Below are 16,219 nucleotides of genomic sequence, written 5' to 3'. Positions count from 1 at the left end.
AAAAGCAGGAGCTGTTGCATAACTAATCCAAAGTCCACAGTTACAAGGTCACATCAAAGCAGTACTGGATACTTATAATAAGGTGGGGAGGAAAAAACCCTCACAGACCATTATAAAGTGAAAGGCTAAATTTTGCTTTCAAAAAGCCAGTTACATTGGGTAGGTTTTTTGATTTTCAAAGACAACAATGGCTTTTTAATTATATATCAAATCCCACATATTATGTGCACTGCTGTTTATCCTCTGTTTTAGAAGTAGGATCTCTGTGTAGAGATAACAGAGAATCTGATCTTTGGAGATCAGATCAGTTTGGAGAGAGCTGGATGTGCTTTCAGAGACATACTTGAGCTCCTTGGTTTGGAAAAGAAAACAAAGCTTGGAAATTATAAAAAGCTCAGGGGAGATCCCAGCATGGGCCCCTGATAAATGGGTGCAAACAGCAGCCCTGCTGCCTGTCAGGACTGGACTGAGATTGGTGGTGCCAACATTCCCACCTGCAATTCCCACAACAACATTCCCTGCCCAGGTGTTGCTTCAGCATCCTCCATGCAGCAGGATAATGAAATAAATTTACTCTTTGCATTTCAGCCATGGGTTTGTGGTTGTTCTGGCTGCCTGCCTGCGTCAAATCACACAGGAACCAAGTGCTAAACTTGAGCAACACCTAATGCACGGAACAGTCTGGTTACAAAGAGCAAGCCAGCTTTAGACCCATTAAAAGACACTGATTTATGCTCTTCTGATTGCAGTCCAACCCTGCTGCTTCCTCCACTCCCTTTTCCCCACAGTAGCCAAGACTTGAATGAATTGACTTCTCCAAACCCAGGTGGACTTTATCAAATCTCTTTCTATAATCTGTCAGGCACTTCTAATCACATTAGTGATTTCCCATCATACAACATCAGTAATTATATTATTAGACTTGGGTTGAGGCTTCCCCCCCCCCCCCCAGTCTGATATAAAACTGCCTCTGCATATTAATAACTTTTCTATCATGAGACTTTAATGAGGCAGAATATCAATGAGATGTGATGGGTGGAAAACTGTTAGTGATATAAAAGATGTTCATTTGGGTATAGACATGGCACTATTAGGAATGGTTTCCTTACAACGAGAAGAAGCCTCTGTCCTTTTCTTCTCTTTCATTTCCCTTGATGTGGGACAATTGTAAAACTTTATTTACAATTCATATGGAGAATGATTAAATAGCTTTCATTCTCTGTGTTGAAAAACTCTGCAAATCACAAAGGCATCCACTTGCTAAGGAGAAATTACAGTGATATTGTCTCATCCTTGGCATCATTTGTTACTTTAAAAAACTTTAAAAAATATGTCAAATTGTGGCAGAGACTGTAGCTTTATCTAAAATAAACTTATTAAAGAAGACAGTTTTTTATTAGCAAGTCAGAAACCAAATGATTAAACAGCTTTCTGGCTTTCTGAATACCAAATAGAAATCAATGTACATTATACAGCTGTGGCAGCTGAGACTGCAGAAGATCCAAGGACAGCATAAAGACTGAGATTTACTGAAAATATTTCACACTAGCAACAGCCATAAGATAAAGTCTAGTTTGCCCACATAATACATTCCTTTGCTCTTTCAATATGAATTTAGAAAACTTACTTGCATAAACTGTAAAAAAGTGGTAGTCTTGTTACAAATCTGTAACTGTCAAACTAAAAAGAATTGTTTCTATATCCTAAGCAAGCTGTATAGAAAGCTTTTTGAAATATCATGCATTGCTGCTCAGTGGCAGGCAATGTTAAAACTTTTTTATTGGTGGTTGTGACAATTGCAGCAATAGAAAACATAAGTGCAAACAAGTGTGTTCCTATAATCTGCTTGCAACACTCAAAGGAAACATCATAAAAAGCGTGTGCTGACCCAGTGCTTCAGCCACAGGGGTTCCCAGCATTCAGCTTTTGGAGATCTTCATGGATAAAGTGTACAGAGAACCTGGATCTACCCATTCGCATGATTAAAGGGTGATTTCCATTTGACATTACTATGAATGGACCTACAACATGCAGCTGCACACCTGACAGCTAAAGTACTTCAGTAAAACATGCAGGGGTTTTGGTTTCTTGTCGTTTCATTTTTTGCTTTTTTGCAAAGATTCCAAATGGGACACAGAAATTAATTTTCCTTAAACATAAATACAAGATTTTGACACAGTTTCACAAGTTATCCTTGGTTCACTTTTTCATTTGCTGGATATAAGCTGGTAGAACTGGAAAAAAAACAGATAAATGTGGGGAAGAGTAGCTAAAATTCAAAAAGTAAGCAACAGAGTGGCAGAGATACATCATGGAAATAAAAATATTCTGGACGATATATACTAATCACCACAAAATAAATATTTTTTTTATCAAATTATTACTAGAAATCATATTCATTCTATTACTCTAATTTTTGTGGTGCAATCAGAAATTATTTGCCATTTTTATTAGCATATGACCTGAATAATATATAATATATAATAATATATTATATTATTATATTATTAATAATGTAATAATATAATAATATAATATATTATATATTATATTATATATATAATATATTATATTATATATAGTATATAATATATAATATATAATATATAATACAATAAATAATAATAATGATAATAATGACAATAATGATAATGATAATAATGATAATGATAATGATAATGATAATGATAATAATAATAATAATAATAATAATAATAATAATAACATATAATATATAATAATATAATAATACTCAGAAACCATTTTCTGAATGGTCTGGGGGGAAGATCCATAGACATCATACAACTAATATACCTTGCACTACACAGTATTCATGCTTGTGTGCCTAACAGATATAAATACTGAGAGGCCCTGGACTAAATAATTGTAGTGTAGGTGATAATCAGGTAGGAAATACTGTGCCTGTAGACAGGCATCAAGACAAGTTCCACACTGAATTATGGCATGTAAAGTTGTACCAGCTACACTGGAGGACAGTTATAACATGTCAATGGAGTTAATAGATGGTGCAAAGCAGAACAAATGTTTGCCAATTCTAAGTGACAGATTTTATTGAGGTAAAACTGCAAATCCAGAGAGTATGCAAGAACTCAAGAACATGCATTTAAGCTGCAAGTATCTACAGAGTGCAAAGATAAAATCTGTGTGTGCCCCTCACACCTTCTCAGCCTGTTAAAACAACATATTCACCATTTGATAAATAATCAGGTGAATATGTCCAGGCTGTGCCTGCTCTGGTTTGGGGAAAGAAATGAGGTTTTCATTCTGGCCCTGGCTCATGTCCAGCAGATGAGCTGCTTTCCCAAATCAGGGCAATCACAGCTCAGCTGCAGACTCTAAAATGGCTTTGGGTGCTGGCTGAGCATGTTTTGAGACATTGCTGCTTGGTTTAAGCCACCTCTGCCAGGAAGCACACTTGGATGGCAGAGCTGATCTGGGGTAGTTCCCCTGGCAGTGAGGATGAACCTTAGAGCCCAGCTGAGTTTAAGTCCACACCTCTGTGTACCACACACTGTAACAAGCCTGAAAGGGCAAAAAAAAGTAAAATTGGCTTCAAACAAGTGAATCTCAGGCAGCAGACAGACTGTACAGCTTTGCTTTGCACTCAGGGCTTTAGCTAACTATTTTCCTCAGAAGTTCAGTGCAGTCATTGTTGTGTATCAGACTTATGCTGCCCTTACAGCACGGGAACAATAACATTTCCTAACTGGCTGTACCTGCTCCTGTTCCTCCCCTGGCAGCCCACAGTATCTCCCAGTGACCTTGTGGAAACTGCATTTACATCTTGCAGTGGAACAAAAGGCTTTTTATATCAATTGATAGCAGAATTAGAAATTTAGGAAATACACTGGAATTGTCAAAGGCTATCATAATTTATTTTATTACAGTAAATAGTAAAATAATTTGAAAAGGTTAGTCCCACTTCTGTACACACATTATCTGTAATGTTTCTTTTGTTTCTAAGTACAATTCTATTAATACCCAAGTAAAAAAATCTTGCAAGGCTCAAGGCAAGAAATAAAATAATACTGTCCAGCTCTTAACACAGCTTAATATTTAAAACACTGCCCTTTTGTTTGTTGAGTCAACAAAAATTACTATCAATGAACTTGACATCAAATACAATGATGTAACACTTAAATAACATCATAACCTCAATGTATCCAGGAGGCTAAGGAATAAAATCCATTGCTATCCATGGCTAAAGCATTTACTTTTTTTCTTGGCTCAAAAAAAGATTCATGGATTATGCATACTCCCTCTTTCAGTGTTGCATTGATCATTTAATACAAATGCTTCTCCTGAAAATTGGGCTGCTTTCCAGACTGTAAATTAATCTTCCAGCTTCTCAATTAAAGACACCATGCTGAAGAATGAGGTAGCAATGCTGATTTACATTCAGCAGTTGTGTGACTCAGAGATATGATATACACTATCTTTGCCTCCTCAGCAGAAGCTGCAGGCAGTCTCCAAAAAATCTCTGTCCACCAGGTTTGTTATCACTCTCCCTGAAACACCTGTAATGCTTCAGATAGCAGGAAACTTGCTAATATGAGTAGTTTCCTTCTTTATGACCTGTTTTAAAAGCCAATTAAATTCTTATTGATAACATCAAACTGAGAGTCTTGAAGGCAGATTTATTTTATTCAGGGGATTGTCACACCAGTGGCAGAACCTGGTCCAACTTTCTTTTCCACTACAGCAAACAAGTCCTTGCCAGAAACAGCTCTTCTGAAAAAGTTGGCATGGATTCATCTTCAGCCCTATTCAGTCCTGGATCTCACTGTAGAAACTGCCTCCAAATGTTAATTATAGACAGAATAATTCTATAGATGCTGCTGCCTTTGGAATAGAGGCAGAACTTGACCGGTGTCTATCATTTGAAAGAAAATGGGAAATGCTCCAAAAGCTGCATGTGAGAAGCCAAAAGGACTTTCAGCTGTGTAAGGACTCCCAGCTGTGACCTCTCCACCTAGGGAGTCTTTGCCAATTAGGGTGGGGACCTGCTGCTCTTTAAAAACAACCTGGCAGCTCCCAGGTTCAAATCAGAATAGGGGAGGGCTGGTGGGAAGAGAGATGAAGAGGAGAGTCCCAAATCCTCTGGTCAGAGTGGGGATTTCTGAAGTCTAACTGTGAGGATTGCAGTATTACAGACCGATGAGGAAGATCTCAGCACAAGTTTCTGGTAAGGATTTTTTTTATTTCTCCTCACCTGGGAGACCAAGATTTCCAGACCCAAGGCTGTTTAGATAGAAGGTGAAGGAAACTCTTGCCAAGCTGGGCTGATGTGGGAAAATGTAGTAAAATTGCCTATTTTTCACAACCAGCTGTGCTTCTGATGTCTGGTTCAAACAAAAGCACTGCAGATGCTTCTGCTGAGGAGAAAACTGCAAACAAAATTACTTTTCAGCTAGTTTGAGCAACCTGACCTAGGTGAAGATGCTCCTGCTCATTGCAAGTGGGTTGGAACTAGCTCACCTTTAAAAGTCCCTTCCAACCCAGAAGTATTAAATACTTCAAAAGTATGTAGTAGATGGTTTATCTACATTGAACTTAGACTGTGGCTGCTCACATACTCTCTAGACAGACATTCAGTATTTGTTTTTGGTAGTTGTGTTATCATAGAATCAGAGGATGTGCTGAGTTGGAAGGGAGCCATCAGGATCATTGAGTCCAACTCCTGGCCCTATCCATCATCATCTAAGTCTGTGGTCTTCAGAAACTTCTAGAAAAAATAACTAACCTTTCTTGAAACTTGGAATGAGCAAGGAAATACATTCATGGTAGAACATGTGGAATTTCAAAAGGTTGCCAACATTTTTAAATTAATTTCTCAGTTATAGAAAGTCTCTAAGTAAAATCCCAACTCCCACTGAATGAGTAGTATGCTTTCACTTGAAAATATAAATACAGCTGGAACTGCTATATAACTCAGAAACATGCTATGCCAACACTGAGCCCTTCTTTTAATCTCTTTCACCCCAAAACTGAAGGAAATTGAAAGAAATATTTAAGGATTGTAGGTATTATAATAGCAACATCATATTCAGCTTATTAAAGCTCTTCCTCACTAAGGTTTAAGATCCTGCTGAATAGCTCATCATTTGTCTGTAGTTAATATACTTTTGGTGCACTTTGACATAATTCTAGAAAGGATAAATGAAACTCATAAAGGCTTTTGGTGCTTAAGATAATTGCTCTAAAAATATTTAAAGGAGCTGAAGGTCATTTGCTGACTCTTCATGTCTAAGATTATAGTGCAGTTGGCTTTTGTCTCTTGACAATGAACTGATATGACTGTTGCAATATCTAGATATAAATGTCTGCCACTGCTGAGAGGTTAGGGATTTATCACAGGATTTTCCTTATAATTTCTTGCTTTTTGAGATTTATAACTCCATTAATTACCCATTCATATTCATGCAGTAAATTTGCCATCATGTACAATGAGGTTTAATTACTAGGGTTTTTTTTTTCATTTATAGAAGGGACAATTCAGATTCTTTTCAGTTTTTAGGAAATTACAGCATTTAGATTAGAGACCAACATACAAACCCTTACAGATATCTAACATTCAGAACTCTCTATGGAATACAAAAAACCCTATAATTAAACTGTTATTTTAGCTCTGTACAGTCTTGCATACCTGTTAAGAAGTGCTGATGAGCTAATAGATCTCACACACACATTTCTGTTTCATACTAGATAAACTCAGAGTCTATGCAAAGGGTGTTGGATTCAGAGGTTTGAAAAGCAGCCACTGCTCCCACTAAGATCATTAGAAGATCTTGGCATTTGGTGCTTTACAAAATCAGGAACTTTAATGTGGGGCTTTTTGAGGCATAAGAGCTACAGGGATTCCTGAACAGCACCTTTGAACTAGTTACAGCTAATTTTTTCAGGGGCAAATTTTGCTCTCAGTATGTATTAATTAGATTCTTAATGCTAGTATGCATATAAAAATATATTACAGATCAACATACAGGGAAGAATTTCACTCCCTATGCATGATGAATCTTAATTGCATTCTCCTCCAAGTCTTAGATCTCCCTGTAGGAGAGCTGCAATCACGCATTTAGATTGGAGAAAGGACCACTTGTCTGAATGGGTTTCATAGCAACAAAATCCTGTCAAATCCAGTCAATAATGCTGCCACATACTGGCCTAATGAAATACAATTTTGTATAAACAAAAAGAGGCATTTTAGCCAATATGCTATATTCAGTTGTAAGGGAACACAGGTCATGGTACATGGCAGTTATTCTTTGCTTTCCATCATCAAAGTGCTTCAGAAGCAAACTAATTAATCCTCTAAGTAATTAATACTAATTATTTAGTGGATGATAATTATGGTATTCTATTGCCTTAAACTAATTAGTTGTAAACGTTTTAATGATATGCTATAGTGTTTTATATGCAATTGCTATGGTCTGCTGGGTTTATAATGTTTATCTTATAATATTTACTCCCAAATGATCCACTGTGAATTTCTCTTTCCTATAAGATATGATCAGATGAAAGCACACACGGGTTACAGGACGAGATTCACAGTAGGATTCACCTGCTAGGATTACCATGACATTAACTGGAAGCCACAGCAAAGAATAAAGCATTTATTCCTCCTTACAGCATGCACAGAAACAGTGAGAACTTCAAAATCAGGGGCTTGAGCTCAGTGTGGTAATGCACAATATACCTGAGCAGCTGTGCAAGGATGCCCAGCAGCCCTGTTCATGCTGTTAATGAATGCTGGACATAAATCAGCTTTAGGACTTAAGGCCATGAATTCATGAGAGCTTTCTTTATTGTTCTTAAATCCAGGAGGGGCTATTGCCTCGTATGACTCAGTATAGTCAGCAACAGGTATGAAGAGCCATCTGAGGCTGAAAACCAGAGCATCCTGTGCAGCAGGAGGGAGGGCATTCTCCTGCTTGGATAGAGATAAGGGCTGCAACCCACTTTGTCCAAGGGGAATCAAATTGTGTCTCCTACGTGCAGCAGGAACCCTCTTACCCCGTCCCTTCCAGGCAGAGCTTTTCCAATGGATTCCATCAAGTGTTTTCTGTGGCTGGGGTGGGTTCTGAAGTGCTTTTTTTGTGATCCCAGCAAGGCTTTGGGATGAGGAAGACACTGAGCTGCTCAGCACTGCCAAGGCTGAGGAACATCTAAGCACATGCTGGAGACACTGGCAGCTTTCTGCCTTTGACTCTTCCTCTGACAGTAAACATCTTAGCATCACTTGAGCAGCAGTGCTACTTCAACAGCACAATGAAGCCAAGTACTAGCTTTAAAGTGTGTTTCAACTAAGAAAAGCACTGTGTCAGAAATTACTTCATAGGGCTCTGTGTTTTGTTCTCCCCCGGTGACTCTACATCAAACCCAATGCTTCCAAAAAAAATTTCAAAATGTCATCTCTAGCATACAGAATACTCAAGATCTGAAAGACATCCTGTGTTCATTGTACTTCTCGCACCATTAAAAATAATAATTTTGCAGTTCGAATCTGAAATTTCAATTTTTGATGTAAAGAAATTCAGCTCAGCTTACAAGAAAATCACTGGTTTAGTACCAACTATAATAAACTGGATTCCCACTGCAATTCAAACATAAAAAGTCAAAACCCACAGGACTACTTTTTTTTAAAACATACATGCATTTTGAGTGTCCCCTTCAAACACAGACTTTACCATTTAACTTACTCCAACATAAAAGAATTGTCATGAACATACTTTAATATGAGACTGAAGCCAGAACTATTGGTTACTATATAAAGAGTACAAAGGGAATTGATTTACTGAGTTTGCAGCTGGGTATGGCAATGCTTCTCTTTCACATATTACAGCCTTTTAAGCCTAGAAAAGCCCATTTTAACTGTGTACTCGAACTTATTTCACACTTGCTGATGTTCATGCACTAGTTCCAGATTCACGCTTGGGTGTGGGCAAGACCTTTTCTTCCAGAAATATATCCAGTCTTGATTTTACTGTTTCCTAGTGATGAAAAAATATAGAACACTTTGTAAACTACTTCCTTTTTAGTTATCCTCAGCATTAAAATATAAACAGAATATCATAACATTCTCAACATTCTGTCTCTTGACTTTTAGCCTTTTGGTTTTCCTGGGCTTTACTGCTTGACTAAAAATCCTTTTCATAGGAAATTTAATGCTTTAATTGTATTACTGTCCTTTAAGTCTTTATAACTGGAGTCCTGCATCAATCCATGGGTTATTTTGCCACAGATCACACTGTGAGATGTCTGGCTGTTAATTTTAACCAACAAAAACGTCATGGCACAACCTTGGAAGGTCTGTGTTTTTCCAGTATGTGTTAAACAAATCAGTGCTAACCATCCAGAAAGTTCTTTGCTAGCTACTCTAAAACTCATTTTATTAATGTTTGGTTTTAAGATGTTTAATTTGCATAGACATTTTTATCAGGGAAAGCATGTAATCACTATTTAAAAATTATGTATCTATCTATTTTCTATTTTTATATATATGTATGTATGTATAAAAACCCTGTAACAATTTGGAATTTGTGCCATGAAGATCACTGGGATTTTTACAGCCACAGCTCTAGCATAAGCTGAGTATAGATGTGTGACACATAGGTATTGCCTAAAAACAGTACTTTTGGGTGATTCTTTATTGCTTTATTGTTTTTCAAGAATGTCCTATTCAATTGTTTTTACCACTTATCAGTATGTCTTCAAATACTGTATGTTACCTGGAGCTATAGCAGTGAACTCTGTCAACTGAACATTTTCAGTGAACAGTTTTAGATCACTCTAGTAGCTTTTAAGAGGCTGTGTAAGTTATGGTTCTGGTCATATGACAAATATAAATCTGAGGTAGACAGTGCCATCAGTTGTCTATAGGTAATTTCTTGCTTAAGCTCACAAATGCTGGCATATGCTTTGTTTTTTCTGGAGCAGCATATGGAAATCTGAATAAGTTCTCTGTGCCCACCTACTTTGAAACAGAGTTCAATTAATTTAGACTAAGTGAAACATTTTCTCTCTTATCTGACCTTTCCAAACCAATCCCCTGTATAATAAACCACGTGTTCGATGTCACAACAGGATAAAAGCTATTGCATTAATTCCATATGGTATATGGGGAAGTTTTTCAGCAGGCAGTTTATTCTTCAGGTACAGTGAAATTTTGTCCTTGAATGTTACTTCCCACATAGGCAATGCTTGTATCTATCAAACAAACATTTCAAATTTTAACTTGGCTGTTCTAAAAGTAGCTTCTTTCTCTTCTTCCATGGACACACAATGGAGCTTCACCCTCTTGTACTCAAATGCTGGAGCCTCTTGCCTTTGCTACTTATTTTCCCTATTTTTTAGAAACTGTAGGTCTTCCATTCCTATCAAATCATCCTTTCACCTTCACTTGTCTAAGTATCTTCAAGGCTAACACTCCCAATACCAATATCAACTCCTCATATTTCTTTGAAACATTACATAAATACATCTATATATATTTGTAGGTCTAGTGACATACACATCTCAGCTCTCATGTCTCCCTCCTATCCTCCATATTCTTTATCTCCTCTGTTTCTTTCTTCCACCCCCCCCCACTCTTGTTGCTAGATTCCTTACCCTTGAACTATAACCTTTTCGTAGAAAAAGTACTTTCCATTTTTTTCTCCAAGATCCTAATGAAATGCAACTTTTTAAACTTTCTAGCACAGAAATTCTATCAATAGTAATTAATAAGCCTTCCTGCAAGAAGCACCTATCTATTCCTGTGTCCCACCATAAGACATAAAACAGACAGCCTGGTAACTGTCCACTGGAAAGATTATCTTCTTCTAAGAATAGTTTTCTTTCTCCATGATCCATTCCCACCATGTTCTATTGCCATTCTCTATTTAATAAGTTTATAAACGTGGGTCTAATCTTATTAAATACAAAAAGTGCAAACGAATTTTTTTATTACCTCAAAGTCTGTCCTGAGAAGTATGACTTTTTTCTGAACAAAACACTACCTGTGTGTCAGGATTATTTGCATATTTCAGATTTCAGGTTCCTATAATTCATTGAGATATCAGAGCTCTTAAAAATATGAAAAAATATTATAATAGAAAGTACAGAGAAACTATATATATTTTTTTCTTGAAATACAGTTTCTTGATCTCCATTATCTTTCCAGCAGAAAGAATACCTGAAACACAAGCTGAATTTTTCCCAAAATCATACAATTTTAACAATACCGATAGTATTGCTCTGTTTACATTCCAGAAGTGAAACTTGCGTTATTTTCCTTCTAAGGGAAAGTTAAAATTCTTTATAAATCCGAATAAAATAAATTTTGACAATGCAACAAGAAATACTGGTAAGAAATTTCAAGTGCTCAGCATAGCTGTTTTATAATAAATTATAATAAACTTACTACTTCAGCAATTTAGCTGAGCCGACCCCAACACCATGGTCCTCCACAGCAAATATTGGATTTTGTAAGAAATTAATAGAAGAAGCAGACACCTTTCAAATGGGTTATCAAAATGGACAAGCTGAAATTGGAACATTTTCCTTATATGCAGATAGCTTTAGTTTCCTAGTCCTGACTGCCTTAATCAGCCTGCTCCTTCCCATCTTCCAGAATCCACTTTCTCAAATTCAGCCTCACTCCAAACGGCTAGACCAGCAAAACACAAAGTTTTTTTGTAAACTTGGCTCTGTAGCTGGCTGCTTTCCATTCCCATTTTTCCAGAAATGCAGTGCAAATCACTGTCTCTCTTTGCCACCTAGTGGGAAGCCTGATTTTACAATTGTCTTTGAGTTGCTTTGCTTTAAAAATATGATTATGGCACCCTACATCAACATAAAACTTGGAAATGATTTCTGGTGAGCCTTCTAAAGTGTGGTCAAGGTGTGAAGCATGCCTAGGGTCTCAATTAGAGAAAAAATTACATAAAGAAGGGTTTGAGATATGGCATTACTCCAAAGGTAAATGTCAATTTTGAGATAAATCGGGTATTTTTACAAACACTTATGTAACAGGCAGTATACAAACATGATTCCTTTCTGGAAACAACAAAAATCTTGGCATACTTATTGACATTGTTGTGTTTGCTTGTAGGCTCCTCTGTTCTGAAGTCATGTTGGAATATTGTCAGGTCTGCCCTTCTTCAAATTATTATGCATGCAAAATTGATACAGACATAGGTGAGAAAGAGTGTTAGGATTAAATTAAAATTTCTTGCTTTATTAGGGAAATGATGCTGTTGCTGATCTATGACTTTAAAGAAAGCCATAAACTGAACTCAAATTTTCCATGTATCTGTTAATTGAAATACTTCACTTTCCAACTGAGCCAACATGAGATATCAAACCCTGGCAGCTGTCATCAGTGCCACAAGCATGCAAGCAGTAAGAACTCAAGTCCTCAGCAGTTCTCCCTCCTGCTCATGCTTTGCTGAGCAGCATGTTGCTTAAACCAAACATTTTTATTTTTCCCATGACTGGAGTTAAACTTTTTGCAAATGGCCCAACATCAGCTGAACTGACTGAACCTGTGCCATCAGTACTTCAGAGTGTTTTTTTCTTAGTTTAAAATTTCATATCTATTTGATCTTTAAGACATGTTACCAATTTATTGCAGCACTGAAGGCGCAGGTTGCTGACAGCTGAGCATTCTCCGCTTCTGGATGGGCTGAACACACAGCACAAGCTCAGGTAAGGACACATTGATTCAGATTTGAGCCACATTGACTCTGCTGGCCTCAGCTGTCCCAGGATGTGTCTGTGTAACCACACAGCATTGCCCCTTGGGGGTTATATTGTCACAATAAAAGCAGACAGCACTCAGTTTCTTCATGCAGAAAAGCCAATTCTTTTTTCACATAGCTCATATTTATGGGAAATAACAGAAGGCACAGTGTTAAATCCAACTGGCAAAGAATATTCTGAAATTCAGTTTACTCCTCGGTAAATGGCCCATATGTATGTCCATCAAACCCCTCTGTTCCTGGATAGTTTACATATTTTGTTCACTGATTCCCATGGGATAGATTTCTTCTTTTTACAGGTGTGAAGCTATTTTTCTTTCCCAGAACAGATTGTTATGCAAACTGATTCTCATTCCTGGTTCTTCCTCATGGGAACAGACTAGCTGTTAGCTGCACCCAGCCAAATCAGCAGGCCTAAGCCATGATATTAGAAGGCTTTTCTTTTATAAGTGTTCTACCTCTATGCAACATTATATATTCAAAACTGTGGGGATCAAAGGGTCATAAGATCTTTTGGGGGTCAGAGTATGTAACTCCTAGAAGAGACTTACTTCAGCGATTGAAAAAAATTAGTATTCATGACTTGTGGTTTTGTTTATTTACTTTTCCAGTACTTGAACCTGTAGTATATTGATAAGGCACAACTTTAAAGATTTACAGAAGCATTACAGTATATATAATAAATAAATAATAAATAAAACTCAGATTTGTAAAAAGTTCACAAGCACAACCAAATAAAAGCAAGCACCCACTATTTAGTGGTATTCCACAGCAGGAGCATGAGTTAAATGCTTTATATATCTTTCTCCCATTCCAAATGGATGCTGTCCACATAGTTATTTGTTACCAGTCTTCTTAAATCAAGTCATATTCTATAAGATGTACTCAAATGTGCTGTGCTGCTGCTTGTCCTCTCATAGGTAAACAGGATGGCAGAGCTCTCTTGTCTGCTAGCTAACATGAAGCACCATGACATTTTCAGGCTGTTACACAGAAGGAAAATCATCCATGTCCTCATGTCCCCCTCCTACAGAACAGATTTATTTATACAGAATTATCTTCTCCAAATTTCCATCTTGACTCAATGTCATTCTGATGCTGCATTTTCTCTAGAAGAGCGAATCAAGCAGTTATTCTTAATTCCTAAAATTGAATAGACTTGGAAATGGTGATTCATTACTTTGTCAGCTCCATATCAGCTCTTCAGTCTGGTACTTTTCCAGTATTTCAGTCAAATTAAAGACAAGGGAAATCAAACAAAGCCCTTATCTTCTAGAATAACACTTATCCTCAGCTTGCCATTCATTGAAATATTACTGGCATGCAGTCATTGCCTGAAGTGCAACTTGCAAGTGGAAATGGGTCAAGGAAGACCCACATAAAGGACTGCTTTGATGAAAAGAGAGAAAATGCATTTGATTAATCTTTCATTTCCCCAATATCAATTCAAGTCCATTTCACAAGGGCAAGTGATTAGAAGAGAAAAAAACCCCCAACCTAACAGCCTTTGGAGATTTTCCATTCACTGCAGACTGTTTTGAAAGCACTTTGACATCTGTAATAATTTCTTCTTTGCTAGCTTGTTTCCATTCCTTAGGCCATATTTGGATCCATATTTGGATTACACATACCATACAATGTAATAGTAAATGTGATTTTTAGAAATGCTAAGCAAATAGTTCTCTTGATCTCTGCAATATTGACTTGTGCTGTTATTATGAGTTGTGGTATCTTCCAGTTCCATAGGGAATCTTCCAAACAAGCACAAACAAAGCAAGTATGCAGTTATATTGATTTGTGGGGCCTCATCCAAACTGCATCAGCTCAGGCACAAGTTAAACATGATGCCTGCTGCCAGGAAGGCTGGACTGGCAAAGCATGAATAGGTGAGGCAGAACAGGCTTAAACCCACATCTGCACAGTGGGGGCTCCCGATATGGCTGTTGCAAACACAGGCTGGTGGCATTAGGAAACTCCCAGAAGTCATCTTCTTTTCCTTCTTCTTTCTTTTCCCCCATGTTTCCTCAGTTAAGTAGACTAAATTTTTATGTACATACGTGAACAAATAATTTCTCCATGCCAATCACAGTTCCCATGTATTTTTTAAACTTTTTAATGGCGATTTCTGTATCACACATGTTAACTTAGTGTGCAACTCCCAGGGTTCTTGAGTTTATCATATTTTTTCCCCACCAAGAGAGATCACAGTTTAAAGGACAGTTTTCAGTTGAGTTACCAAAGGTATTCAAAGAACTGGAGTCAAAGTCACTGCAATCCATTGAAGCTAAAGCAATAAAACACTTATAAAATACAAGCTTTATACATTTAAGTGTCCTACAGTTATGTGATATGTAACATAGAATTGAGAAACTGTTAAACAGACCTTGAAATGCACTTATGTAAGAGTTAAGTCAATACAAAGCAGGAGAATAAAATTTGGAATGGCTTAAATTGACTTGAAGCATGGGAACACTAGGTATTTCAGCCCTGGAAGTACAAGGTAGTGTTTTGGAAAAAAAAAAAAAAAAAAACAAAGATGGAAAATTTACTGTTAAAGGCAAATGTAAAAGTTAGAGCACAAGTAGTATGTAGCACGGTGGCAGATAAAACTAAATCCTCTTGGCACTGTGAGGTATTTAGAAGAAAATCCAAAGATTGCAAGATCAAGTTTCAGAAGACATTGGAATAAGATCAGATCTGATGTGAAAGATGAAACTCCCACAAGGAATAGTTCCCCAGTATAACATGAAGTGCTTTGGCTGAATACAGGCCAGTAAGATGCAGACAGAATGTCAGGATGTACAAAAATTGCCATTATGTGTCTGTATGAAGACTGCAATTTTCTCCATTTTACTCAAGATTTGTCAACACTTCATGAGAAATTCTTGGCTCTCACTGTGTAATTCATGTAATGTATGCACAGGCTTCCGTTCTCTGAGCAGAATTTTAAGAATGTTTCTTCCATTGAAAAAACCAAGCTTTTGATGTGCTCTAAGTGCAAAACTGTTTCCATGATTATTGATACACTGGGCTCACTCACTCCAATATTTAATGGCAGCAATATAATAAAAGGGACACATGCATAGAGTCTTTTATGTTTTTTACATACAGGCCTTTTCCCTAATATAAATCCTGCAAAATCTGGACATGAAATAGGTGGTCTAGGGAAGCACAAGCATTATCCTTTCTTTCCTTTTCTCTGATTCAATCTGATCTGCTTCTGTTCACATCATTCCCTCACAGTTGCAGCCCGTATGCCTCAAAAGTTTACAAGTGCACAAAGGAGAAAATTGGCTTCTATTGCTTCTTTTATCATTATTTGGTAGCAATTTGGACCAGAATCTTTGAAATATTCAGCTTCTGTTACTCTTTTTCTTATGGAGAGGTACAAGGAAGAGAAGGAAAGAGGGATTTCCAGCACTCAGTAAGGCACCAGCACCACCATGGAGACCAGATGT

The 16,219-nt window shown here is 37.0% G+C and overlaps 1 long non-coding RNA gene across 5 annotated transcripts in view; it reads left to right on the top strand.

The window, feature by feature from the left end:
- The first annotated feature begins 4,936 nt into the window (after positions 1-4,936).
- The window catches only part of LOC115495366 (uncharacterized), a 30,016-nt gene continuing 18,733 nt past the window's right edge, over positions 4,937-16,219 (top strand). For 2 of the 5 annotated variants that reach the window (XR_012056148.1, XR_012056145.1), the window contains exons 1-2: positions 4,938-5,206; positions 12,635-12,708. This is a non-coding gene — a long non-coding RNA (uncharacterized lncRNA). Of the gene's footprint in view, positions 5,207-12,634; positions 12,709-16,219 lie in introns of all 5 variants that reach the window. The other 3 variants (XR_012056147.1, XR_012056146.1, XR_012056149.1) reach the window with 3 other exon arrangements.

This window comes from Taeniopygia guttata, chromosome 5 (assembly GCF_048771995.1).
Source record: "Taeniopygia guttata chromosome 5, bTaeGut7.mat, whole genome shotgun sequence".
Lineage (NCBI taxonomy): Eukaryota > Metazoa > Chordata > Aves > Passeriformes > Estrildidae > Taeniopygia > Taeniopygia guttata.
The sequence above is the reverse complement of the archived record's forward strand: the minus strand, read 5'-3'. Positions and strand labels throughout refer to the sequence as shown.